We start from the raw sequence: 25,890 nt of genomic DNA on the forward strand, positions 1-25,890 counted from the left end.
CCCCAGTACCATCCTCCCCAGTGCCATCCTCGCCTAATGCCATCCTCCCCAGTGTCATCCTCCCCAGTGCCATCCTCCCCAGTGCTACCTGCCCCCAGTGCCACCTGTTAGTGCTATCTGTCCCCAGTGCCACCTGTTGTCAGTGCCATTTGTCCCCAGTGCCATCTGTCATCAGTGCCACGTATAAGTGCCATCTGTCATCAGTGCCATGTGTCATCAGTGCCACATAGTGCCATCTGTCATCAGTGCCACGTATCAGTGCCATTTGTCATCAGTGCCACCTGTCAGTGTCACATGCCATCTGTTGTCAGGGTCACTTGTCATCAATGCCACTTATCAGTGCCATCTGTCATCAGTGTCACGCGTCATCGGTGCCACGTATTAGTGCCACCTGTCATCAGTGCCATGTATTAGTGCCATCTGTCATCAGTGCCACGTATTAGTGCCACGTGTCATCAGTGCCACGTATAAGTGCCATCTGTCATCAGTGCCACGTATAAGTGCCATCTGTCATCAGTGCCACGTATAAGTGTCATCATTGCCACGTATCAGTGCCATCTGTCATCAGTGTCATGTGTCATTGTCCTGGTGCTCCAGGGCCTTCAAAAGTGTAATAGGTAGTCAACAAGTTAGATGTGTAATTTATGCTCCTAGAACACCTGATGGCGCTCCCTGCATGTTGGGCCTCTCTATGTGGCCAGGCTGTGAAAAAGTCCCACACATATTGTAATACTCAGGAGGAGTAGCAGAATTTTGGGGGTGTCATTTGTGGTATACACATGCCATGTGAGAAAAATAACCTATTACAATGACAATTTTGTGGAACAAAATTAAAAATCTTAATTTTGCAAAGAATTGTGGGGAAAAAAATGACAACATCAAAAAGCTCACTATGCCTCTTACTAAATACCTTGGAATGTCTACTTTCCAAAAAGGGGTCATTTGGGGGGTATTTGTACTTTCCTGACTTGTTCGGGTCACAAGAAGCGAGATAGGCCACCAGTACATCAGATGTGATCAATTTTGTATGATTCGCACCACAGCTTGTGGACTCACAAAGACCAAATAATATCCACTAATTTGGGTTATTTTTACCAAATATATGTAGCAGTATAAATTGTGGTCAAAATTTATGAAGAAAAATTTATAATTTGCATAATTCTGTCACAGAAACAAAGAAATATGCGTTTTTTTTTCAAAATTTTCGGTCTTGTTTCATTTATAGCGCAAAAAATAAAAACCCCAGAGGTGATCAAATACCACCAAAAGAAAGCTCTATTTGTGGGGAAAAAAGGACAAAAAATTCATTTGAGTACAGTGTTGCTTGAGTAATTGTCATTCAAATTGTGAGAGCAATGAAAGCTGAAAATTGGTCTGGGCAGGAAGGGTGTTTAAGTGCCCAGTAAGCAAGTGGTTAATGTCTTATTTTATTAAATAGTGTGTGGAAACTAGCAGTTCCTCTACACAAGTCTGTACTGAACCTTATAGTGTTTGCTTTACACATGTGACAATACACAATCTACTGTACCCCTCCTCCTCCTCTCCAGCCTGTCCCGCCTCTCCCACAATGCTCGGCTCCGCCTTTCGGTGACGTAACTTCCTCTCGTAGCCCCGCCTTGCAGCGAGCAGTGCTGGGTGTCTATGTGGTGGAGGGAAGGAAGTTGTGACACGCGGCGTCCATGAGGTGAAGTATCGGTGAAGTAGCTACATAGTGGCATATCTACATAGTATAACCGGAGAGGTGTGTGTATGTCCAGGCTGTGTGCACTGAACGCCCGGTTAACCTTCTGTATAGCTGGGCTTCATAGGTGTCATTCATTGTCCTCCCATTACTAGTGAGGCTGCCTCCATCGCACGTGGTCTGCCTTGTAATGGGATTTAAAGAGATCCTGTCATATTTAGGAATGTGTGTATTCGAGCACAGACCAAGTGTAAAAGTCATATACACTACAGGAGATAGGGATTTATTTTATATATCGAACTGTCTTCCTTATCTATAACAAAGGTGGTCATCCTGTCAGTAGAATACTTTGTCTTCCAGGGTGACAACACTAAATGTCATACTGACTGCAGCATTGTCTATTAGGCCGCGTCCACGCAGGTGACAGAAATCTGTTGTTTCTGCCACCTGAGAGTGGCTGGCTGTGCCACTGAGCCTTGTACATGTTAATGGTAGGTTGGTGGTGGGTGCAGGTGGCAGTCAGTGATTACCTGCAATGATTGCTGCTGGATACATTGTACCTGGTTATTAGTTGTGCCAGAGCACCTTGCGATAGCGCGGGCCAGTCCACACTGCTGTGTGGTGCAAGATCGCATGTGATTCGCACTGCAGTTCAAATCACATGCTATGTCCGTGCGATACAATAGCTATACAAATTGTAGGGCTGAATTTGCATCGCATTTGGACCAAACCCTCAGGACCCCCTTTTTTTTTGGGCCCGCAGCAGAATCTGATCACGTGGGTGTCCCCAACCACGCAATCCGATTCCTGTTTGAGTTTGTAGATCACGCTGCAATATGCAAACTGGTTTGGGGGTGTCATTAACTTTAAGTGCTGGTTCACACTGCTGCGTTGTCTGAGATCGGATGCGATTTGCAAATTGCTTGCGATTTCAGTAATACAAATCGTATGTGATGCAATTTCAAGCCAAACTTGCACAATACCCCCCCCCCCCCCTTTTTTTTTTTTTTTTAAAGTCGGCAGCCTCAAATACTGCAGCTGCTGACTTTTTTTAATAATCTGGCACTTACCCATCCCAGGGTCCAGCAATGTGGGGGAACAAAGCCCTGCTGCTCCTCTCCTACTCTCTGGGGCGCCAGCTTTGTAACTGTGGGTGCCTGACTGGCTTCACAGACAGGCCCACACTGCGAGAGTGGCGCGCCGTGATGGAGGGGCAATCTGGGAACTGTAACGTGTCCCAGATTGATTTCCCTAGAGGGAGGGGGAGAGGTGAACTTGTTTCCGGTGCCATGAGGAAGTGGTAACTGAAATCCTCTAAAAAGAGGGTATCCGCTCCCCCCCCCCCCCCCCCAAAAGAAATGACACTACAAATGTGGCATATCACATTGGAACTTCCCTTAAAGCGGAAGTTCAATTTTTAGGTGGAACTCTGCTTTAAGACCCCTTTCACACTGGAGGTGTTTTTCAGGCGCTACAGTGCTAAAAATATTGCCTGTAATAGCACCTGAAAAAAGCGGTTCCATTCACTCCAGTGTGAAAGCCTAAGGGCTTTCACACTGGATCGGTGCGCTGGTAGGGCATCAGAAAAAGTCCTGCCAGCAGTTTAAGAGCGGTGAACTCACCGCTGCCCCATTGAAATCAATGGGGCAGTGCTGCGATACTGCCGGCAAAACGCCACTCCGGCGGCATTTTGCGAGCGGTTTTAACCCCCTTTAAAAACCACCCCGCTAATGGCCAAATAGCGCCACTAAAACGACAGTAATATTTTTAATGCCGCTTTACCGCTGACACTCCTAGCAGTTTGCGTAGGGCAGTGTGAACTGCCACCTGGAGACATGCGATGTGGGAACCCACAGTGGATTCACAGGGTCCCTGCAAAATCCACAGCGTGAACCAAGAAGTGCCGGTAAACGGCTTTCCTCCATTCACGCTGACAGGTGGATGCGATCTGTGTCTCTCCCTGTCAGAGGGGGGTCTGTGCTGATAATCGGCACATTTATTATCGAAAGGTGCCAAAACCTGCCAGCCTGTCCTCCTCTAAATGCCTCTCAGTGCCACCAAGTAATGCCCATCAGTAGCTTCTTATCAGTGCTGCCAATCAGTGCCCATCAGGTTTTTTTGTTGTCAGTCTTTTATCGTTGATGGCGCAAAAAAAAACCACAGGGGTGATCAAATGGCACCAAAAGAAAGCTCTATTTGTGGCAAAAAGACACAAATTTTGTTTGGGTACAGCATTGCACGACTGCACAATTGTCAGTTAAAGCAATGCAATGCCAAATTGTAAAAAGTGCTCTGGTCGGGAAGCGGGTAAAATCTTCCAGGGCTGAAGTGGTTATATTTAAAAAGTCGAATATAATACAATTGTATATAAATATTTTTAAAAACTGTCATTTTGGGCCTAGTGCATCCTTAATTTTTGCTTTCGGCACCAAAGTTTCCATTCAGTGCACCCCTAGTTGCAAGTGTTGAGATGGACCCTACCTTTGCTGGTATCCTGTTGCCTATGCCAGTGGTTTTGCCACCTTTGCCACGGAGCCTAAATCTGCCTTTTTGTTCCGGAATGGATAAGGGTGATATGGCATGTTACTTTGTACTTACTGTATATTTTTTCTTTCAGCTGGGATGGCTCATCAATGGCCTCTGCTGGTAAGAAATGCTACATTTAGAACTTTCCTTTACACCGCCAACTTATTCTTACTGTCATTTCAGCACACTGTCTTTATTTAGCCTCCATTATATCACTGTATTGGGGGTTTTTGCATTGTGTGCTAGAAAGATTCTCCCCAGACAGCCTGGCATGGCTTTACTGTGGCTGTTCAGGTTCGCAGAGAGAGAAACATATATAGTGTGGAGCTTGTGTGGGTAGCATTGCAGGATAATTTTTAATCAAAGGTGTTCTCTTGTTTAACCATATTTATTTCTGTTGTGTGAGTGATAATTGTACTTGTGTTTCTGTTTCTAAATTCTTGGAAATGAACACAGAAGCCATGCAGCCCACACAACATGCTGGGAAAATGTGAACATTGGGATGGAGCTGTGAGCTGGTAGCATGAAGCCTGAACTCTACAGAACTTGACCTTATCGGTTCAATTTCAAGAGATGACGAACATCTCCAGGTAAGGTAGAAACCCCCCCCTTTTCCTTTTCCTTTAGGCTGGGTTCACACCGCTGCGGGGGGAGAACCGGATGTGATTCGCACAGCAAATCACATCCGATCTCCGTAGCGCTGCGAGTTCAGCCATACAGATAGTATGGCTGAACTCGCAGCGGTCCCGCAGCAAACTCGCACGGGACCCTTTTTTGGGTCCGCAACGGAATCGGATCGCATGGGGGTTCACACCATGCGATCAGATTCCTGTGCGAGTTGGCAGATCGCACTGCGATATGCCGACGGATCTGGGGGTGTCATTAACATAACATTGACACCCCCAGCCGTCCGCATAGGGCAGTGTGAACTGCCGGCGGGAGGTATGCGATGCGGGAAAACGCCGCGGATTCGCGGCGTTCCCGCATCGCAGCAATGTGAACCTAGCCTTACTGTTATTTCTGCACACTGTCTTCTGACAACCTCCTTCGTTATATTGTTGGAGGTTATGTAACGTGTGCTAGAGAGAGAGTCTCCCCAGACAGCTTGTGTAGTCTCACTGTGGCTTTTCAGGTTCGCAGAGGGAGAAACATTTCCAGTTTCTGGCTTATTTATTAGACCTTTCTGGGTCAGATATCAACCCTTGGATTAGAAAGATTATTTTTGGGAAGACAAATTATTTTTTTAATGGCTCATTTTGACATATATAAGTTTTTGTAATGAGATGAGTGCGTGTCCTGCTTTCCCTTTTCGGCTTTAACAAGAAATACTTAGGAAGTGTATACTTGACTGTGTGTGTGGGTTTTTTTTTGGGGGGGGGGGGGGGGGGGGGTTCTGCCCGAAGCTGAAATCCAATTATACAAGGTCAGTATGTTTCCCATCAGCCTCCTGTATTTCTCTGCACAGCAGTATCCTGGGGAAATAAATGGGGGATTACACTTTTCCAGTCCTCATGTCTAGGGCATTTTCTGATTTAATGCAGTGGAGGTTGAGAATCTGGCTGTGCTTTATGACAGGGGTGTCTGGATCACAAAACTGTGCTACATATATTGTCGCTCAGTAGGGCTGTATTTTGCCATGTAATATGAAAAGTTAACCTTTGTGGACTCTGATAGCTACACACCTCTACTATAAAAAGCCATCCTTTATTTTCCCAAATGCCCCGCCAAGTGAACTACTTGAGAGATGATTGGTATTGCCTTCAGCAGAGAACACAAACCAGGAAGCAGTTAAAAGCCCCTCCCCCCCTCAACCTCAGTTGTGTCTAACCATCCAGGATTAAACTCTGGTAAATGCCCCCCAATGTAGCTAGGTCTCGGCAATGTACTGTCGTCTTCTGTTTTGACTGTGTCCCTATCTTCTGCTGAATTTTGCCTTCCAAAGCAGTTTTAGAACTGTCAGACCTGCGTAACTGATGTCCCATCTGGTTGTGAAGGGAAGGTTAGGATATTGGTGCTGACATTTTTTCACCCTGCGTTGTCCTGGCTTGCAGGAGACGGTGGCATATTTAGAAAATATGGGCAGGCTGAAGGGAGGATCAAGATGGTGCAAACTTAATTTCCAGTGTCTGGGAATTGCACTCTTCTGTTCAGGGACGTGCGGTGCAGTGAGGTCAGTGGCTGGTGAGGCACTGGCTAGTATCAGAGCCAGATAGTTATTTCATGAATAAACCCCCACATCACCATTTAGTAGGGGTGCAATGGATCGTCACCAATCCGTGATCCGAACGGGTCGGCACACGCTGCGGTCTCTGCCTTAGGAAAGGCCGCGGCTTCGGCCTAGTACCGGAGCGGCAGCCATCTTGGTACACCCGTCGGCCATTTACAATGTGATCGTTCTGTCAAATGACAGAGCGATCACTTGTAAACAAACCGGCATCATGACGCTGGTTCCTCTCTCCCCTCTGTACAGATCTGTACAGTGGAGGAGTGAGATCGGATGGCAGCAGCGCTGTGGGCTGCATCTAGTGCCCACAGCTCTGTGACAATTGCAGTCACAGCCATCCCTTCATACCGTGCCATTACAATGGGGGAGAGGCATATTGCAGTGGGGACTATATGGTTGTGGAATTTTTACAGGTTTTTGCAAATTCAATTGCTTGCTGATCCGATCTGTGACTCTGATCCAAGATCCGGTCCGTGAGTTTTTTGATCCGTTGCACCCTTACCATTTAGTGAATAAACCCCCACAGTGTAGCCAAATGGTGTGAAATGAAAAATGTTATCTTCAGCCAATTGCATTGTGCTTAAAAACCTGCAAGTCAGGATACAGTCAGTCAATCAGATTCCCCCAAACAAATAAACGTCTAGTGAAAAATCTATTGGACAGCAGACTTATTTTTTATTCATGCGTTCTGTAAATGCTGAGATTTCACTGGTCAAGTACAAGGCTGTTACAGAATGCATAAATAAAAAATGAAAATTACACTGTGCTCTATAAAGCTACCAACAGTCCTGATTATATTATAATAAGTCCTTATGTTTGTTAAATTGGAGAACTAATGAAAGTGCCATATATAAACTATATAATAGTAGTTCCTGAACCATCCTGATTATATAGAACACCTTCATTAGTTTTCATAGCTTACTACTATGACCAGCAGGACTTGTTTTAGCATATATAAACGATGTTCAAACTAGGGTTGTACCAATACTAGTATCAGGACAGATAGCAAACATTCGCACTTGCACAAATGCACCAGATGCCTAATCAGTTACCAGGGAGAGGCGGGTGGTGGCGTCGGTGCCTGCGTGAAACTGGAAGTCAGCAGGTGGAGTGCAGAGTGAGTCCTCAGCAGTGGTAACTGACAGGTAAGCTGGCAGGGGCGCAGCCGCATTTTGCATCAGGATCGATGACCAGAGCCATCGCATTCGGTTGCTGTCAGCGGTTGAACATATCAAGCCCCATCTTGGTACTCTGCACTCAGCCGCAATTGGTCAGCAGCGGACATCTTGTTACACCCAGCCCATATAGTTGGAGCTTGGTGTAACAAGATGTCCACTGTTGCTTACTGCGGCCGAGTGCAAGGTGTACCGGGATGGGCGTTGCAGCATTGCAAAATCCTTTCCTCATGTCATTTATTGCTGCATTTCAGTGCCAGCCATCAGTTAATGCCCATCAAACTCACATGACAAGAAATGGGGGGGTTCCAGTGATTGATGCTGCAATTGCCTCAGTGAACAAGAATCACATGTCCAATGGATAATGCGCTAATGTTAAAGGATCCAACAGATAAAAAGTTGAAGCTTCTTTCTAAAAGCCATATGTCTTTAGCAGGTTCAGTAGCGCAGCTGATTCTTCCCGCAATTGGTGTATCCCAGTCCATTGAGGAACAGTTTGAGGAGACACTTAAAATTCTGCCTGATGAACAGGCCCAACAATGTGCTGGTTTATCAGACGCACTGTTTCACAGTAGATGCTATGAAAGATTCTATAATTCAAGCCTCATGGCTTATGCTTGGACTAGTGCATTCTAGCAGAGTTCTATGGCTTAAAAGTTGGTCAGCCGAAGCCCCGTGTAAAAAGCTCTTGGCCAGTTTCCCCTTTCATGGTAAATGGCTATTTGGAGACAGTTTGGATAAATGCCTACAAAAGATCAATGGCAAGAGCTCTTTTACCAGTAAATAAGAAATTCAAACATTTCTCCTTTTTAAGCTTCCTCACCTGTGCCAGGGGCATCAGCCTCTAGGCAGTCTCAACGGCCTCAACTGTTAGGTTCAAAGGGAAGACCCGAAGGGCAGTACCAGGGTCAGAAGATATCTTGGGGCAGAAAGCCCACAAAGCAGAATGCTAAAGCCTCCTTATTAAGGGGTGCCCCTGCTCACTCGGGTGGGGAGAAGGCTCCTGCAGTTCTCAAGGATCTGGCAGGAACAATGTCAAGACAGATGGATGGCTTCACTGTTCCTCTAGGTTACAATCTAAAGTTCCGAGATTTTGTCTCCTTTTTTCCTAAGGTCAAATGTTCCCAAAGACCCAGTGAAAAAGAAGGCTCTCCTTCTAGCGCTGGATCATCTATTATCCCAGTCCGTGATATCAGAGGTCGGAGCAGTAAGACCTATTCTAGATCTGAATCGGCACTTGAACATCCGATCCTTTCGCATGGCGTCAATCTGGTCGGTTGTTGCCATCCTGCAAGGAGGGGAGTTTTTTGGCTTCTATCGATATCAAAGATGCATATCTCCATGTGCCAATTTTTCCCACTCACCAGAAATTTCTGCTCTTCGAAATATAAATTCTTCATTTTCAGTTTGTGGCCCTGCCATTTGGTCTAGCCACAGCGCCACGGGTGTTCTCAAAAATTCTGGCACCTCCTCTAGCCAGAGTAAGGGCACAAGGCATAACGGTCCTAGTCTATTTAGTCTATCTGCTTTTAATCATTCAGTTTCAGGTCTAAACCACAGTCTGGTCACAACTGTAAACTACCTGGAATATCTAGGTTGGGTTCTCAACCTAGAAAAATCCTCCTTTTAAAACCATCAAGGAGATTACAGTACTTGGGTCTGGTCATAGATACCATACAGAAAAAGGTATTCCTACCCCTACCCTAGACAAGAATTGGTTCCATTATAGAACTAATTCAACTAATCAAAGCAAAGAGAAATCCTTTCATTCACTTGTGCATGAATTTGTTGGGAAAAATTGTGGTATCCTTGGATACCGTTCCTTACGCTCACTTTCATTCAAGATTGCTACAAAACACAATCCGGTCGACCTGGAACAAAAAGGTTCAGGCCTTTGGTTTTTCCAATAGACCTGGCTCCCGACATGCGTCAGAGCCTAAATTGGTTGGTATCCAGCAACCTCCAAAAGGGAAAATCATTTCTACCAGTTTCCTGGAAAGTGGTGACAACAGATGCCAGCCTTCTAGGCTGGGGAACAGTACTGGAAGACGATTCTGTCCATGGGAGATGATCCAAGTTGAAGAGGACCTTGCCTATTAACATTTTTAGAGATTCGGGCAGTTTGTCTGGCTCTAAAGTGCTGGATGGTCAGACTGAGGGATTGTCCTGTCAGGATTCAGTCTGACAATGCCACATCTGTGGCTTGCATCAATCACCTGGGGGGGCGGCACGAGGAGTCGTGCAGCCCAAAAAGAAGTGAATCATGTTCTGGCTTGGGCAGAACACAACATTCCTTGCCTATCGGCAATATTCATTCCGGGAACAGAAAATTTGGCAGGCGGACTACTTGAGTCACCAACAATTATTTCCTGGGGAATGGTCTCTTCACCCCAACATCTTCCTAGCAATATGTCAGAGGTGGGGTACTCAGGACATGGACCTGTTCGCGTCCAGATGCAGCAACAAGGTCGACAACTTTGTGTCGAACAAGGGATCTGCTAGCTTGCGGAACAGACGCATTAGTCTTCCCATGGGATCAGTTTTCTCTGATCTATGCATTTCTTCCAGTTCTGCTACTTTCACGTCTTCTCTGCAGGATCAAGCAGGAACAAAGGAGGTGATTCTGGTGGCCCAGAAGATCTTGGTTTGCAGAGATCATAAAGAATGGCATTAGGAGTCCCTTGGACTCTGCCATTGTGGCCAGACCTTCTCGCTCAAGGTCCGGTATTCCATCCTACCTTAGACGCTAAATTTAATGGTTTGGCTATTGAGACCCACATTCTAAGGAATCGTGGGTTGTCTCCTTCGGTAGTGTCTACCTTGATTAATTCCGGCTTCCAGAATCATTTTACTATTAAGTCTGGAAGGCATATGTTTCTTGCTGTGGTTCCACGGGTTGGCACCCCAGGAAATATGTCATAAGTAGGATCCTTGATTTCCTGCAAATGGGATTAGAGATAAAGCGAGCCTTGAGTACTATCAAGGGCCAGATCTCGGCCTTGTCAATATTTTTTCAACGGCCTCTGGCTTTTCTCTCTAGTGCGTAGCTTTGTTCAGGGGGTAACATGGATCAATACCCCTATCAAGGCACCTCTAAATCCTTAGGATTTAAACTTGGTCTTATCAGCTTTGCAGAAAAAGCCTTTTGAGCCTTTATGTGGAATTCCCTTGGTTCTTTTGACTAGAAAGATAGTCTTTCTGGTTGCCATTTCTTCTGCTAGAAGAGTATCGGAACTAGCAGATCTGTAAGGCGCCATATCTGATCATGCGTAAGAATAAGGTGGTATGTCCTCATCCTGATTTCCTACCAAAGGTGGTGACAGGTTTTTACTTAAACCAAGATATTGTTCTTCCTTCCTGAGCCTCAATCTAGGGAAGAGAAGGCACTACATTCCCTTGATGTAGTAAGAGCGGTCAGAGTGTATTTAAAGGCCACTGCTCAGGTTCGCAAAACAGATTTATTTGTACTGCCAGATGGTCCAAAAAGAGGACAGGCAGCATCAAAAACTATTTCCCAATGGATTTGTCAAGTCATTATTTAGACTTATGGTTTAAAGAAAAAAAATCCTCCTTTTTCATGTTAAAGCACACACAACCAGGGCGATTAGTGCCTCTTGGGTGGTGCATCATAAGGCTTCTATGGCTCAGATCTGTAAGGCCGCAACTTGGTCTTTAGTTCATACGTTTACTAGATTTTATCAAATCGATGTTAAAGGTCATGAGGATATTGCCTTCGAGCGCAGTGTACTGCAGGCTGCAGTATGAGTCCTCTGGCCGCCTTCCTTTTTTTTTTTTTTTATCCCACATAGTAACTACTATGGCTCTGTGTCCCCTGATGTAAAAAAAACAGGATTTTTAAAATGGCTTGCCTGTAAAACCCTTTTCTTTGATGCACATCAGGGAACACAGGGGTCCCCTCCCTTCTTGCAATACACTTGTATTGCTTGGCTACAAAACCTGAGGACTCCCAGTAGTGGGACGGGTTATATAGGGAGTACATGTCTTGCCTTAGGTGATGAACACTGGCACGTGGTCCATATAACCCACATAGTAACTACTACGGCTCTGTGTCCCCTGATGTACATCAAAGAAAAGGATTTTACAGGTAAGCTGTTTTAAAAATCCTGTTTTTACTATACTGTAATCAGGGCACTAATTAGTGCCCTAATTACTTTCCTACATGTTCCCCTGTGTGGAGATGCCGCTGGCTGTGATTAGACACAGCTGATCACATGGTTAAAGAGCCGCGTCTGCAGCTCTTTAGAGATCAGGGTCGCGGCCATTTATATGACGGCGTCCAGTAACGAGGGCCGCCCCACCGTCATTTGTATTGAGCATGACTGTTAGTTTTTTGTTTTTTTTTTCCTGGTGGCCAAGCTTGTTAGAGTAAGGAAAAAATTTGGTAATTGCAAAGCCAAAGGAAACAAAAAAAGGGGAAAACACTGCGCTATGACTAACCAACGAAAAGAAACAGCTGCCAACACTTAAAACAAACAAAGTTCAACAATTTAGGACAAAAAATAGTGTAGCGCTTCAACAATGGTGAATGTGGTAAACACACACAAAAAAACAAAAAGTGAAATAAGAAAGTAGTCAATAGAGAGGTCCATAATCACATGGGAAGAGTCCAATTACAATGGATGAAAACCTCCGTAATGTGACTGGTGCAGAAAATGGGGTGATCAAACTTCTTCAAAAAAGATAGGGGTCTTGCTAGTCAGGTACAACCGGATATGTCAGCTTGTCTGCAGATATCAATGAAATAGGTGAAATACTCTTACCGACTGTGTTGGAGTCACACGGTCTTAAGACGGTTGAGTCGGATAGGCTTGGGGTCCTGACCTGGGACCAAAGGGTGAATCAGTGAGGGTCCGTCAAGATGGTAGGGAAACTCCACACAGCTGTAGACCATACGATGTATCTCGCAAAGGGATCTCCGGGGTGGTTCCTTGTCCAATTCAGACGTGACTCGATTGGCAGTTGCAAGCCCAAACGAGGGGTGGAACATGGTATAGATTTTAAGCCAAAAAAAGAAAAGGAAAAAGAAAGCTCCACATGGTGCGGGTCAGACGGTCTTAACCGGCAGATTTATTTAAAAGTCAGATAATTAAATAAAAATTATGACTTGGTGATCACATAAAAGCAAAATAAAAATTAGTAATAAAAGCAATGTGGGGTGCCTGCTTTTGGCACCCCACATTTCTTTTATTACTAATTTTTATTTTGCTTTTATGTGATCACCAAGTCATAATTTTTATTTAATTATCTGACTTTTAAATAAATCTGCCGGTTAAGACCGTCTGACCCGCACCATGTGGAGCTTTCTTTTTCCTTTTCTTTTTTTGGCTTAAAATCTATACCATGTTCCACCCCTCGTTTGGGGTTGCAACTGCCAATCGAGTCACGTCTGAATTGGACAAGGAACCACTCCAGAGATCCCTTTGCGAGATACATCGTATGGTCTACAGCTGTGTGGAGTTTCCCTACCATCTTGACGGACCCTCACTGATTCACCCTTTGGTCCCAGGTCAGGACCCCAAGCCTATCCGACTCAACCGTCTTAAAGTGGAGTTGCCCCCCAAAAAATAAAACTACTTAAAATTCTTTAAAAAAATCAAAAAAAAATAATTGGCAAAAATAAAAATTTTTACTCACCTCTAAATACCGGTTGCTAGGGGGTCCCTCGTAGTCTGCCTTCTTCATTGCCCGGGCTGGTGACATCACTTCCCCTCGCGCCGCACATTCACCTGGGACCTGTCACGTGTCCCAGGTGACTGTACGGCGTATCACGGCGCCCTGCGCATGCGCAGTGGGTGCCCGGCTGTGAAGCCACAGCCGGGTGCCCACAGTATGCATGACGGCGCCGCGAGCGGAGCGGGGAGCGAGGGGGGGGGGGGGGGGGCTTCGTTCCCCCGCATCGCTGGAACCCGGGACAGGTAAGTGTCCGATTATTAAAAGCCAGCAGCTGCAGTATTTGTAGCTGCTGACTTTTAATTTTTTTTTTTTAGGGGGTACCCCACTTTAAGACCGTGTGACTCCAACACAGTCGGTAAGAGTATTTCACCTATTTCATTGATATCTGCAGACAAGCTGACATATCCGGTTGTACCTGACTAGCAAGACCCCTATCTTTTTTGAAGAAGTTTGATCACCCCATTTTCTGCACCAGTCACATTACGGAGGTTTTCATCCAACGTAATTGCAAAGCCAGGCTCTTGGACTCATAGTAAACGTTTGTGTCAGCAATGTATCATGCTTTATAGCAAGTTTAGAATCCGCTGTATACATGAGTTTTTATCATCGTGTAATATGGTTTCATCCTTACAATCCTTCAGGTCTCTTAGACATGGAGAATCCTGGATCAGATAAATCTGTCCCTTAGACTAAGTTTAGGGACTCTAAGCCCTTAAAGCCTCTATTTGAGCTAGACTTCATGTGCCATCTCAAATATGGGAAGGAAGAAAATTCTGCTACCATACAGTATTTTGATCCTGATTTTGTACGTTTGCCCACTGACGAAGAGGATCCGTCTGTAATGGTAGGTTTATTTTAACAGTGAGCGACGGAATAAAAAAAAAACACGTTTCATAAGTTATAAATTTGCATTTTAATGGGTGAAATAAGTATTTGACACCAACACAAAGCATGACTTGGTGTCAAAAGCCCTCTTGGCAATCCGGAGGTCAAATGTCTCTTGTAGTTAGTCACCAGTTTTGCACACATCTCAGAAGGGGCTTTGTCCCACTCCTTTTTGCAGATCCTCCAAGTCATTAAGGTTTCAAAGCTGTTATATTGATAACTTGAACCTTCAGCTCCCTCCACATATTTTCTATGGGATTAAAGTGGTTGTAAACCCACGGGGGGGGGGGGGGGGGGGGAGGAGAGAGAGCTAACACCTGCAAGACAAAGGCATAATGAGCTAGTATGCATAGTCTCTCATTTAAGTGTCTCCACTTGTTATATGAAAGAATTGACACTTTGCAATAGAGATCATCAGGGGGGTTGAATCGAGATCACTATTTTTTAACAATTGTGCAGCTCTGTGTGCAGTCCCTGACCATCTCCTGTTTCATGTGTGCTAGAGGTTCACCAAATGGAAATTTTGCTAATACTATTAGAATTGTATATAAAAATAGAAATATTTTTTTTAAATGAATTTTTTGGTATAAGTTTTCGGCCTAGTGCAGCCTTCATTTTTGATTAGCCTAAACCTGCCTTTTTTTTTATATTATTAAAAAAAAATATATATATATATATATAAATTTTTTTTATTCATATTCTCTCATATGACACGGGATGGATAAAGATGATATGGCATGTTACTTTGTAATTATGTTTTTTTTTTTTTCTTTTCTTTTCTTTCAGCTGGGATGGCTCCTCAATGGCCTCTGCTGGTAAGAAATGCTACATTTAGAACTTACCTTTACACCCCCAATTATTTATTCTTACTGTCATTTCAGCACACTGTCTTTATTTAGCCTCCATTATATCACTGTATTGGGGGTTTTTGCATTGTGTGCTAGAAAGATTCTCCCCAGACAGCCTGGCATGGCTTTACTGTGGCTGTTCAGGTTCGCAGAGAGAGAAACATATATATAACGTGGAGCTTGTGTGGGTAACATTGCAGGATAATTTTTAATCAAAGGTGTTCTCTTGTTTAACCATATTTATTTCTCTTGTGTGAGTGATAATTGTACTTGTGTTTCTGTTTCTAAATTCTTGGAAATGAACACAGAAGCCATGCAGCCCACACAACATGCTGGGAAAATGTGAACATTGGGCTGGAGCTCAGTTACAGTGAGCTGGTAGCATGAAGCCTGAACTCTACAGAACTTGACCTTATCGGTTCAATTTCAAGAGATGACGAACATCTCCAGGTAAGGTAGAAACCCCCCCCATTTCCTTTTCCTTTACTGTTATTTCTGCACACTGTCTTCTGACAACCTCCTTCGTTATATTGTTGGAGGTTATGTAACGTGTGCTAGAGAGAGAGTCTCCCCAGACAGCTTGTGTAGTCTCACTGTGGCTTTTCAGGTTCGCAGAGGGAGAAACATTTCCAGTTTCTGGCTTATTTATTAGACCTTTCTGGGTCAGATATCAACCCTTGGATTAGAAAGATTATTTTTGGGAAGACAAATTATTTTTTTAATGGCTCATTTTGACATATATAAGTTTTTGTAATGAGATGCGTGTCCTGCTTTCCCTTTTCGGCTTTAACAAGAAATACTTAGGAAGTGTATACTTGACTGTGTGTGTGGGGTTTTTTTTTGGGGGGGGGGGGGGGGGGTTCTGCCCAAAGCTGAAATCCAATTATACAAGGTCAGTATTTCCCCCATCAGCCTCATGTATTTCTCTGCACAGCAGTATCCTGGGACTGGGGAAAAAAATGGGGTATTACACTTTTCCAGTCCTCATGTCTAGGGCATGTTCTGATTTAATGCAGATGAACACAGAAGCCATGCAGCCCACACAACATGCTGGAAAAATGTGAACATTGGGATGGAGCTCAGTTACAGTGAGCTGGTAGCATGAAGCCTAAACTCTACAGAACTTGACAACGTTATCGGTTCAATTTCAACAGATGACTGGAACACCTCCAGGTAAGGTAGAAACCCCCTTTTTTCCTTTTCTGGACCTTTGCTGTGATTTCTGCACACTGTCTTCTGACAACCTCCTTTGTTATATTGGAGGTTATGTAACATGTGCTAGAGAGAGAGTCTCCCCAGACAGCTTGTGTAGTCTCACTGTGGCTCTTCAGGTTCGCAGAGGGAGAAGCATTTCCAGTTTTTGGCTTTAGACCTTTCTGGGTCAGATATCAACACTTGGATTAGAAAGAGGTTATGTTTGGGAACACAGCCGCGTTTTCCTTCAGGATCAGTGACCGGAGCCGCCATATTCGGTCGCCATCAGCGGTTGAACATAGCGAGGTCTATCTTGGTACACCCTGCACTCGGCTGCATTAAGCCAGCAGTGGACATATTGTTACACCCGGCCCTTATAGTTTGGGCTGGGTGTAACACTATGTCCCCTGCTGAGTGCAAGGTGTTCCAAGATGGGCATCATAGCATTGCAAAATTCCTTTCCTCATGTCCTTTATTGCGGCATTTCAGTGCCGGTCTATCTGTGCCAGCCACCTGTCTGTGCCTATAAATTCCACCTGTCAGTGCCAGCCATCAGTCAAACTGTCACATGACATTTAAAGTATTGATATCAGCGAGTACTGGGGGGGAGGGAAGAGTGTTGTACTTGTACTCGGTCCTAAAGTGGTATTGGGACAACCCTAGTTCACACCACATGCGAGGTATTGCCGCAAAAGTGAGCAATGATTCTAGCACTAGACCTACTCTGTAACTAAAAATGTAACCTGTAAAGTTTTTTTTTTTTTTTTTTTTTTTTTTTTTTTTTTTTTTTTTTTTTTAAAGCATCGCCTATAGATATTTTTAAATATTGAAGTTTGCCACTTTTTCACAAGTGTGTGCAATTTTTTTAAAGCGTGACATGTTGGGTATCGGTTTACTTAGAGTAACGTCTCTCACGTTATACAAAAAAATTGGCCTAACTTTAGTATGTGTTTGTTTTTTCCAATAAAAAAGCATTTGAAAAAATTGCTGCGCCAGTATCATGTGACATAAAAAGTTGCAGTGACCACCATTTAATTCCCTAAGGTGTTTGAGGGTTCTGCATACATATTTTTCGCAAAAAAATTAAATGTAGGGGAGAAGTTGGACTTGGCCTAGGTGGCAAGGGGTTAATTTAATATACAATTTTTTTTTTTTAAGGTTACTTTATATTTTCAAAAACTGTACTCAAGCAGGTGGCTTAACGGACAAATTACCGATGTTTGAAGTTATAACATTGTAAGTGGATAAATTTATTATATGGCATAATATATAAGCTTTATGAAAAAAGTACCTTTCTTATCGTACATCACGGGACACAGAGCCATAGTACTTACTATGTGGGTTTAATAGGCCACCTTCAGGTGCTGGACACTGGCACGCCCTAAAATAAAAAGTACCCTCCTCGCTGTGGGAGTACCTCAGTTTTTTTTTTCCGCCAGTGTCTAAGGTGTTGGTCACGAGTAAAGATGTTCTGTGCTGAGCTCCACTGGAGCAACCCTTGATGGGGCTAGCCATGCTGACCGGATCCATTCAAAGTGTGTTTTGGCTGAATTGAATGGTACCCGGCCTCGTATCTGAAGAAATTAGGTTTTGCCTGTGAATGCTTCTCTTTAAGAGAGCTGGACCCTGGGATCCAGTACTTTTTGGTAGTGAGGCCATAAAGTTTTACTGGCAGGGTGCTGTTGCAGGCCCAGGGTAGTGGGGTTCCCTGTTGCCGAAGGTTTATCGGAACTCACCGTGAAGGGTAAAGATTGGGTTTGTTTACCACAGAAAACCCTATGGCGGGAAAAGGTAAGTGGAGTTTTCTAAGAAATTTTCAAAATTCTTATGAAAGTCTCCTTTAAAATTGTAAATGTTGTCATGCCTATATAGTCACCACTGGGGACTGTATTGAGCACTTGCGTGACTCAAGCGTCTCAGAAAGCCACGATGTGATCCAGGAAGTAGAAGCTCTTCCTCCTTTTGGCAGCAAAGTCCTCTGGTAAGCCTGGGGGGGGGGGGGTCCTCTCCCCCGCCAGACGCCCCATGGGCAGGCTGTTTTTTCCCCCTCTTAAAGGAAAAAGCGCAATTTAAAAAAATGGACGCTGCTCATCGATTTCGAGCTCCCCCCCCCCCTCGCCATGCCTGCCCTGCCTGGGGTCCTCCATAGGGTCAGCAGCATGGGAAAAGTGTTTTTTTTTTTAAAAGGGGAGGGGCAGGGCTTAGCGCTGCGTGGACATCCAACATCCAGTGCTGGAATGGAGGCTTTTAAAAAAGGCTCTATTGTGTCCATGCTGCTGGAGGGACAGAGGAGCAGGAGGTGGTTTTTAAAAGGTTTAGTGACAGGCATTCCCCTTGACGCATTTACAGCATCGGGCTGAGCATTAATAGCAATTATGTTGGACTATTGTTGATGCATTCCTTCTGGTAGTACCTCTGATTTCCGCATTGGGCTATGAGCGGAAGGGGGCTAAGAAACGCCTCCAAAAGGTGGCTCTAGTAAGACTCCTACAGTCACACGGCAGCCAAAAAGCATCTCAAAGATGTTCTCATCCCCTGAGAGTGATATGGCTGATCAGAGTGAGCCATCAGGAGGGGCAAGTGTTAGAGCTGCTCTTGACACTGCAGCCCCTATGTATATTACCCAGGATGTTTTTTCTTCAACCGTTTTAATCTGAGCAAAAAATTGATGGTTTATTTGCATTCCAGACTGGGGCTAAGCATAACAAGTCCCCGTCCATTGCTCAGGACCCTCATTCTGAGGAGCAAGAGAAGATGATATGCCTTCTAAAGACCAGGAAGAAGCTAACATCTCTGCATCTGAGGAACCTGATACAGAAATACCAGGTCCGCAGGAAAGATTGTTAGTACAGTCTCACTAGGTTGGTCCCCTGTACTTTTTCACTGGCAGCAGTGCAGTCAGTTGATGAGCCCACATCTGGTTTTGGGTTCACTAAAGCCTCCCCAATCTGAACATTCTTTTCCTATCCATGCGTGGTTGTATTCTGAATGGCAACACCCAGGTAAACAATTTTTCCCTAAAAAACGTTATCTATACTTTTTCCTATGGAGGAAGACTTTTATAAACAATGGGGGATTCCAGCAATTGATGCTGCTATAGCCTCTGTAAATAAGAACCTGAGCGATCGGAGTATCTCAGTCCTCAATGGACCAATTTACAGATGTACTCAAGGTTATTCCTGATCAGCAGGCCCAGGATTTTGGCTGGTATATCAGAAGCATTGTGTTTAGCAGTAGAGGCTATGAGACATTCTATTCTCCAGGCCTCACGGCTTATGCTAGGGTTGGTACACGTGCATAGAATCCTATGGTTGAAAAACTTGGTCAGCCGAAGCGCCATGCAAAACGCTTTTGGCCAGTTTCCCATTTTCATGGTGGACGATTGTTCGGCGACCGTCTGGATAAGTATGGCTAAAGAATTTCTAATGGGAAAAGTTCCCTTTTACCGGCCAAGAAAAAACTTAAACATTTTACTTTTAAACTTACTACCTCAGCGCCAGGGGCAGCTGCCTCCAGGTGGTCTCGATTTTCTCTAGGTTACAAACTAGAGTTCCCGTATCCTCGTTTTCTCAGATCAAACATTCCCAAAGATCCAGTGAAAACAGTCTTTCTAGCTCTGGCTCATGTCTTATCTCAAGGGGTGATATGAGGTTCCTTTGAAAGAGCAAGGTTTGGGTTTTCATTCAAACCTGTTCATAGTTCCAAAACCAAACGGATGTCAGACCCATTTTAGATATAAACATCTAAACCGTTTTTTTTAACATTCGTTTCTTTTGGATGGAGTCAATCCGATCAGCAATCTCCTTCCTACAGGCATCAATCAACATCAAGGATGCTTATCTCCATGTGCCGATTTTCCCCACTCATCAGAAATTTCTGCGATTTCTAGGTAGAAAATCGTCACTTTCAGTTTGTAGCTCTACCTTTTGGACTGGCTACTGCACCTCGAGTGTTTGCAAAGATCCTGGCTGCTCTTCTTTTTTTTTTTTTCTTTTCTTTTTTTTTTTTTTTCCAGGTTAAGGGCCAAAGGTATAACAATACTAGCCTACTTAGATGATCTACTCTTGATAGCTCAATCTGTAGACTGCTTAAACCAAACTTTAGTCACCACAGTCAGCTACCTGGAAAACCACCTAGAAAAGGTGATTCTTGTGGCCCAGGAGATCTTGGTTTTCCGAGATCATAAAGATGGCGGTAGGGGGTCCTACCACTGTGGCCAGACCTTCTCTCGCAAGGTTCAATATTCCATCCTACCTTACAAACGCTAAATTGAACGATTCTGAAAGACCATAGGCTGTCAGCTTCAGTAGTTTCTACTTTGGTTAATGCTAGGAAGCCAGAGTCATATACTATAGAGTCTGGAAGGCATATGTCTCCTGGTGTGAATCCAGGGGTTGGCACCCCAGGAAATATGTCATAGGTAGGATCCTTTAATTCCTACAGATGGGATTAGAAATTAAGCTGGCCTTGTACTATCAAAGGCCAGGTGTTGGCCTTAGTGTTTTTTCAACGACCTTGCTTCACACACTCTGGTTCGTAACTTTATTCAGGGGGTAACACGGATTAATCCTCCAGTTAGATCACCTCTGAACCCTTGGGACCTAAATTTAGACCTGTCGGCTTTACAAAAACGGCCTTTTAAGACAATACAAGATATTCCCTTAGTTCTCTTGATGAGGAAAATAGTTTTCTTGGTTGCCATATCTTCTGCAAGAAGAGTATCGGAGTTGGCTGCTCTTTCTTGTAAAGAGCCATATTTGATTATTCATAAGGATGAAGTTGTATTGCGGCCTCCATCCTATATTCCTACCGAAGGTAGTGTCAGGTTTTCATTTAAACCAGGTTATTGTTCTGCCTTCATTTTTTCCAGAACCTCGTTCTGTGGAAGACTGGTCACTACATTCTCTTGATGTGGTGAGAGCTATTTGAAAGTGATTGCTCAGATTCGTAAAACGGATGTTTTGTGTTGCCAGACGGTCCTAAAAGAGGACCGGCAGAGTCAAAATCTACTATTTCGAAATGGATTAGTCAAGTGATTGTTCAAGGTTATGGTTTAAAGAGGAAAATGCCTCCTTTTCTTATTAAAGCGCACTCCCACCAGGGCTGTTAGTGCTTCTTGGACAGTGCATCACCATGCCTCCATGGCTCACATCTGCAAGGCCGCAACTTGGTTTTCAGTCCTTATATTTACCAGATTCTATCAAGTAGATGTACTGTACAGTGTGCTGCAGTAAAAGTCCTCTAGTCTCTTGGTGCCCTACTTTTGTTGTCTCCCTTTCCGTTGGCATTGCTATGGGACATCCCACATAGTAACTACTATGGCTCTGTGTCCTGTGATGTACGATAAGAAAATAGGATTTTTATAAACGCTTGCCTGTAAAATCCTTTTCTTTGCATCAGAGGTCCCTCCCCTTATTTGGTATACACGTGTATTGCTTTGCTACAAAACGGAGGTACTCCCAGTAGTGGGAGTGGTTATATAGGGAGTGCACTTTATCTTGGGGCATGCCAGTGTCCATCACCTGAAGGTGGCCTATAACCCACATAGTAACTACTATGGCTCTGTGTCCTGCGATGTACTTCAAAGCTGTAAGCTGTAAGCGGTAAGCTGTTATAAAAATCCTATTTTTCCTTCCAGATCTGTGCTTTCTGAAGAAAGCTTGTGCTTTAGTATTCTTATTGCTGTATGGCTCTTGAGGGTACTTGTTTTGAGCATGCCTGATTTCCTCTTTTTCCCTGGTGGCCAAGCCTGTTCGAGTAAGGGAAAAAATGGGGTAATGGCATAGCCTGGCTCTCCTTTTTGCAGATCCTTTCCAAGTCATTAAAGAGGGATTCCAAAAAAAAATATTAAAAGCCAGCAGCTATAAATACTACAGCTGCTGACTTTTAATAAATGGACACTCACCTGTCCTGGGTTCCAGCGATGCCGAGGCCGATCGACCGCTCGGGCCTCGGCTGCTGCCGCCGCCATTCGAGGTGAGGGAATCAGGAAGTAAAGCGAATCGGCTTCACTTCCCGGTTCCCTACTGCGCATGCGCGAGCCGCGCAATCGGAAATCTCCGCGCTGTCACTGGGACCCGTGTGTGTCCCAGCAGACAGCGCGGCAGGGCAGGAAATGGCGTAGACTCCCGTTGGAGTCTATGCCCGGAAGTGGGTGAAAATACCTGTATTTGACAGGTATCTCCACCCCCCTCCCCCCCTGAAAGGTGTCAATTGTGACACCGGAGGGGGGGGGGGGGTTCCGATCAGCGGAGGTTCCACTTTAGGGTGGAATCCCACTTTAAGGTTTTGAGGCTGACATTTGGTAACTCGAATCTTCCGCTCCCTCCACATATTTTCTAATGTAATTAAGGTCTGAAGACTGGCTAGGCCACTCCAGGACCTTAATGTGTTTCTTCTTGAGCCGCTCCTTTGTTGCCTTGGCCATGTGTTTTGGGTCAATGTCATGCTGTGGCATACACATCCATGACCCATTTTCAATGCCCTGGCTGAGGGAAGGAAGTTTTCGCCCAAGATTTGACAGTGTATGGCATGTCAATTGTTCCTTTTGATTCAGTGAAAGTTGTCCTGTCCCCTTAGCAGAAAAACACCCTTCCCCTTTCCTCCAAGCATGGAGAGTTGAGTTGATGCCAAAGAGCTTGATTTTGGTCTAGCCACAAAATCGGTCATTGATGGGATTGTTTATCTTTAAGAGCCCATGAGATGTCTACCAGAAGTTTTTGATCTGGTCGAACAACCACCTAGGCATGTTTGGTGCTTTGAAAATTAGCAGAATCCCTTCTGCCTGATTCTGTGGAGCAGACAGAAGAGAGGCATATATCATGCTGTAATTGCGCAGAGTCACTGGAGCATCCACTCCTTCCAGCAAAGGATGTGTAGACTGTTCCCTCAATCACAGGTGCTGCTGACTCAGGTAGTCAGCCTGTCATATGTTTGCACCTGTAATGTGAATGGAATATAAGGCTGAAGTAAAAGGTTTTTTTCCCCAGGCTAGAAGAATTTTTTACCTTTCTTGCCATGAGACTTCTTGTACCTCCCTGGTGATGGACATTTGCCACTGCTGTGGCATTGCCCCACTTGATCCTTGTCGGCTTACCCTCCAGTTAGGAAGTCCAGTCCAAATCACCTGGCGCTCCTGAATGTTGATTATTTCTCTGTTAACAAGGTGTCTAGGATGATCTTCCAAGACAGTGAGATGGATTTACAAACTCCAGGCCAGAGAGAGTTTGGTTTGTGGAGTCAGACAAGTCAGTTTGTCTAGTTACTGAACTAACTCTACTTGGAACAGATAATTGTGTTGCAGGCCTCAGAGGCCACTATCGGGCCCAGGACTGTCATGCAGAAACAGAGTTGGACATCGCTTGGACTGTAGAATCAAAGTCTGGGAGTGTCAGAAGTTTGTCCTGGAGATGAAAAGCTTTGGTTTGGGCTGTGTGAGGGATGAGATCAAAACTCCTCTGCTACCACGTGATGTGTTGGTCTAAAAGATTGGGATACAACCAAACCTTTTTGAGTTTGAAACTGTCTGCATTACATTGTCAGTCATTGTTTGTGCCATCCGTTCTCACAGTAGATCATCAGGTATTCCACAATGGGAATACCCTGGGAGTGTAGTAAGGCTATAATTGTGCCAGTACCAGGTGAACATTTTGTAGGACTACAAAATTGGTGGTGGCAATTGCTCAGTTATGCTGGCCATCCCCTATACGAAAAATCGTCCGAACCCATTTTCGAAAAACTAACATTCTGCCGTGTGCGCAAACGATAGTGCCATTGTGTAATGACCGCTAAATCATTCAGTGGACATAGAAAAAAAAAAAGGGGGATGGTGGGACTTTATATGAAGCACAACACCAAAACCAGATGAATCAATTGGTAGATAATTAACCACTTGCTTACTGGGCACTTAAACCCCCCTCAGTCCCAGACCAATTTTCAGCTTTCAGAGCTGATGCACTTTGACAATTGCGCGGGCATACAACACTGTACCCAAATGAAATTTTTATCATTTTTTTCCCCACAAATAGAGCTTTCTTTTGGTGGTATTTAATCACAGCTGGGAGTTTTATTTTTTGCTAAACAAACAAAAGATGCAAAAAAAAAAAAATCATGTTTAATAGTTTGTTATAAAATTTTGCAAACAGGTCATTTTTCTCCTTCATTGAAGTGCGCTGATGAGGCGGCACTGGTGGGCACTGATGGGCATAGTTAAGGTGGCACTAATGGTCACTGATAGGTGGCTCTGATGGGCACTGATAGGTACCACTGATGGGTGGCTCTGATGGGCACTGGTAGATGACACTGATGGGCACGGATATGTGGCACTGGGGTGCAGCACCTTTGTTGAGGCAGATTGTGGGCACTGCTGGGTGGCACTGTGGGCACTGCTGGGTGGCACTGTGGGCACTGCTGGGTGGCACTGTGGGCACTGCTGGGTGGCACTGTGGGCACTGACGGGGGGCACTAATTTTTTATTATGAATAGTTATGAGGGGGCAGGTGGGCACTGGCAGGGCTCCCTGTGATCAGGACTGATCTCCCGATCACGGCCGCCGGTGATCGGCTTTTTTTTTTTTTTTTTTATAATAGCCGATTACCGGCTCCCGTTATATCACATGATCAGCTGTCATTGGCTGACAGCTGATCACGTGATAAGGGGTCGGGATCGACCCCTTGCACAGATCGGTGATCAGGCGAGTCTCGTAGGCCGCTCGTGCACGGGACTACGTCAATAGAAAAGGAGATCCGCGCTGTAGCCGTCATTCGGCTATAGCGCGGGTCTCAAGTGGTTAATGATGCACATGGATGCATGTGGGACAGTCAATAGCATTTAGCAAATAACATAATATAGTAATATAATAAATAGAAATGTACACACAAGTCTTAGAAATGTATACATAAATGTTCCTATATAGTAAATATTTTAAAATGTATTAAATGTAGCCCAAACTTGCATAAAACATAGATTGCACACATAATTCAAAGTTATTCAAGGTAGTCGCATAGTAAACGCATGGTAGCTGTGACAGTACATCAGTATATCGCTCTATGCACGTTTTGTGGCAAAATTCCACTAATCGGGAGCAAATGCAATCTAGGGATGTCTAATAAAATATAAATATTATAGTAACAGGAAGGGGGGGGACTACAACTTAATCCCAGCTCTCTTACCTATAAGTAGGCTACAGCATTCAACATCGGTAGTATTAGTAGCTGGAGGCACTATGAGAAACCTCATCCCTGCAAACTGAGGTGGCGATAACTGCAGCAGCAGTGAACTGAAAACAAGAAGCAAGCATCAATAGAGATGTTGCCCCCAATAAATGACTGGTTGTAATAAAAGTGCTGAATAGGGGCCCATAGGGTTTCTGTGGAAAAATTGTAAATAAAGCGTATTAGCAAAGTGACTACACAATGAGTGATTGGGGAAGATGAGACAGCCAACACCAAACAGGTGAGTGACTCACCATAGAATGAGTGATGGTATCAAAGATAGCACAAAGAACCATGGATAGAAGGCCAAATGTTTCCCTTTAGTATGAAGTTTAAAGCATAGGCTAGAGATGTGGACCGTGATAACACTATGCACATCTGAACTATGCTTTATACTTGATTTCCACAGACACTGGAATGTATTTCTGATGAAGGGAGACTATAACAGACA

At 44.5% G+C, this 25,890-nt stretch overlaps 1 long non-coding RNA gene across 4 annotated transcripts in view; it reads left to right on the forward strand.

The window, feature by feature from the left end:
• Nucleotides 1–1,591: 1,591 nt before the first annotated feature.
• The window catches only part of LOC143988242 (uncharacterized), a 27,986-nt gene continuing 3,687 nt past the window's right edge, over nucleotides 1,592–25,890 (forward strand). The window contains exons 1-6 of one of the 4 annotated variants that reach the window (XR_013276800.1): nucleotides 1,592–1,684; nucleotides 4,299–4,327; nucleotides 4,664–4,797; nucleotides 14,972–15,000; nucleotides 15,342–15,483; nucleotides 16,050–16,206. This is a non-coding gene — a long non-coding RNA (uncharacterized LOC143988242). Of the gene's footprint in view, nucleotides 1,742–4,298; nucleotides 4,328–4,663; nucleotides 4,798–14,971; nucleotides 15,001–15,341; nucleotides 15,484–16,049; nucleotides 16,207–25,890 lie in introns of all 4 variants that reach the window. The other 3 variants (XR_013276801.1, XR_013276803.1, XR_013276802.1) reach the window with 3 other exon arrangements.

The sequence above is a fragment of the Lithobates pipiens genome, unplaced genomic scaffold (genome assembly GCF_037356315.1).
Source record: "Lithobates pipiens isolate NorthernLeopardFrog02 unplaced genomic scaffold, aLitPip1_a1.2 Scaffold_18, whole genome shotgun sequence".
NCBI classification, from domain to species: Eukaryota; Metazoa; Chordata; class Amphibia; order Anura; family Ranidae; genus Lithobates; species Lithobates pipiens.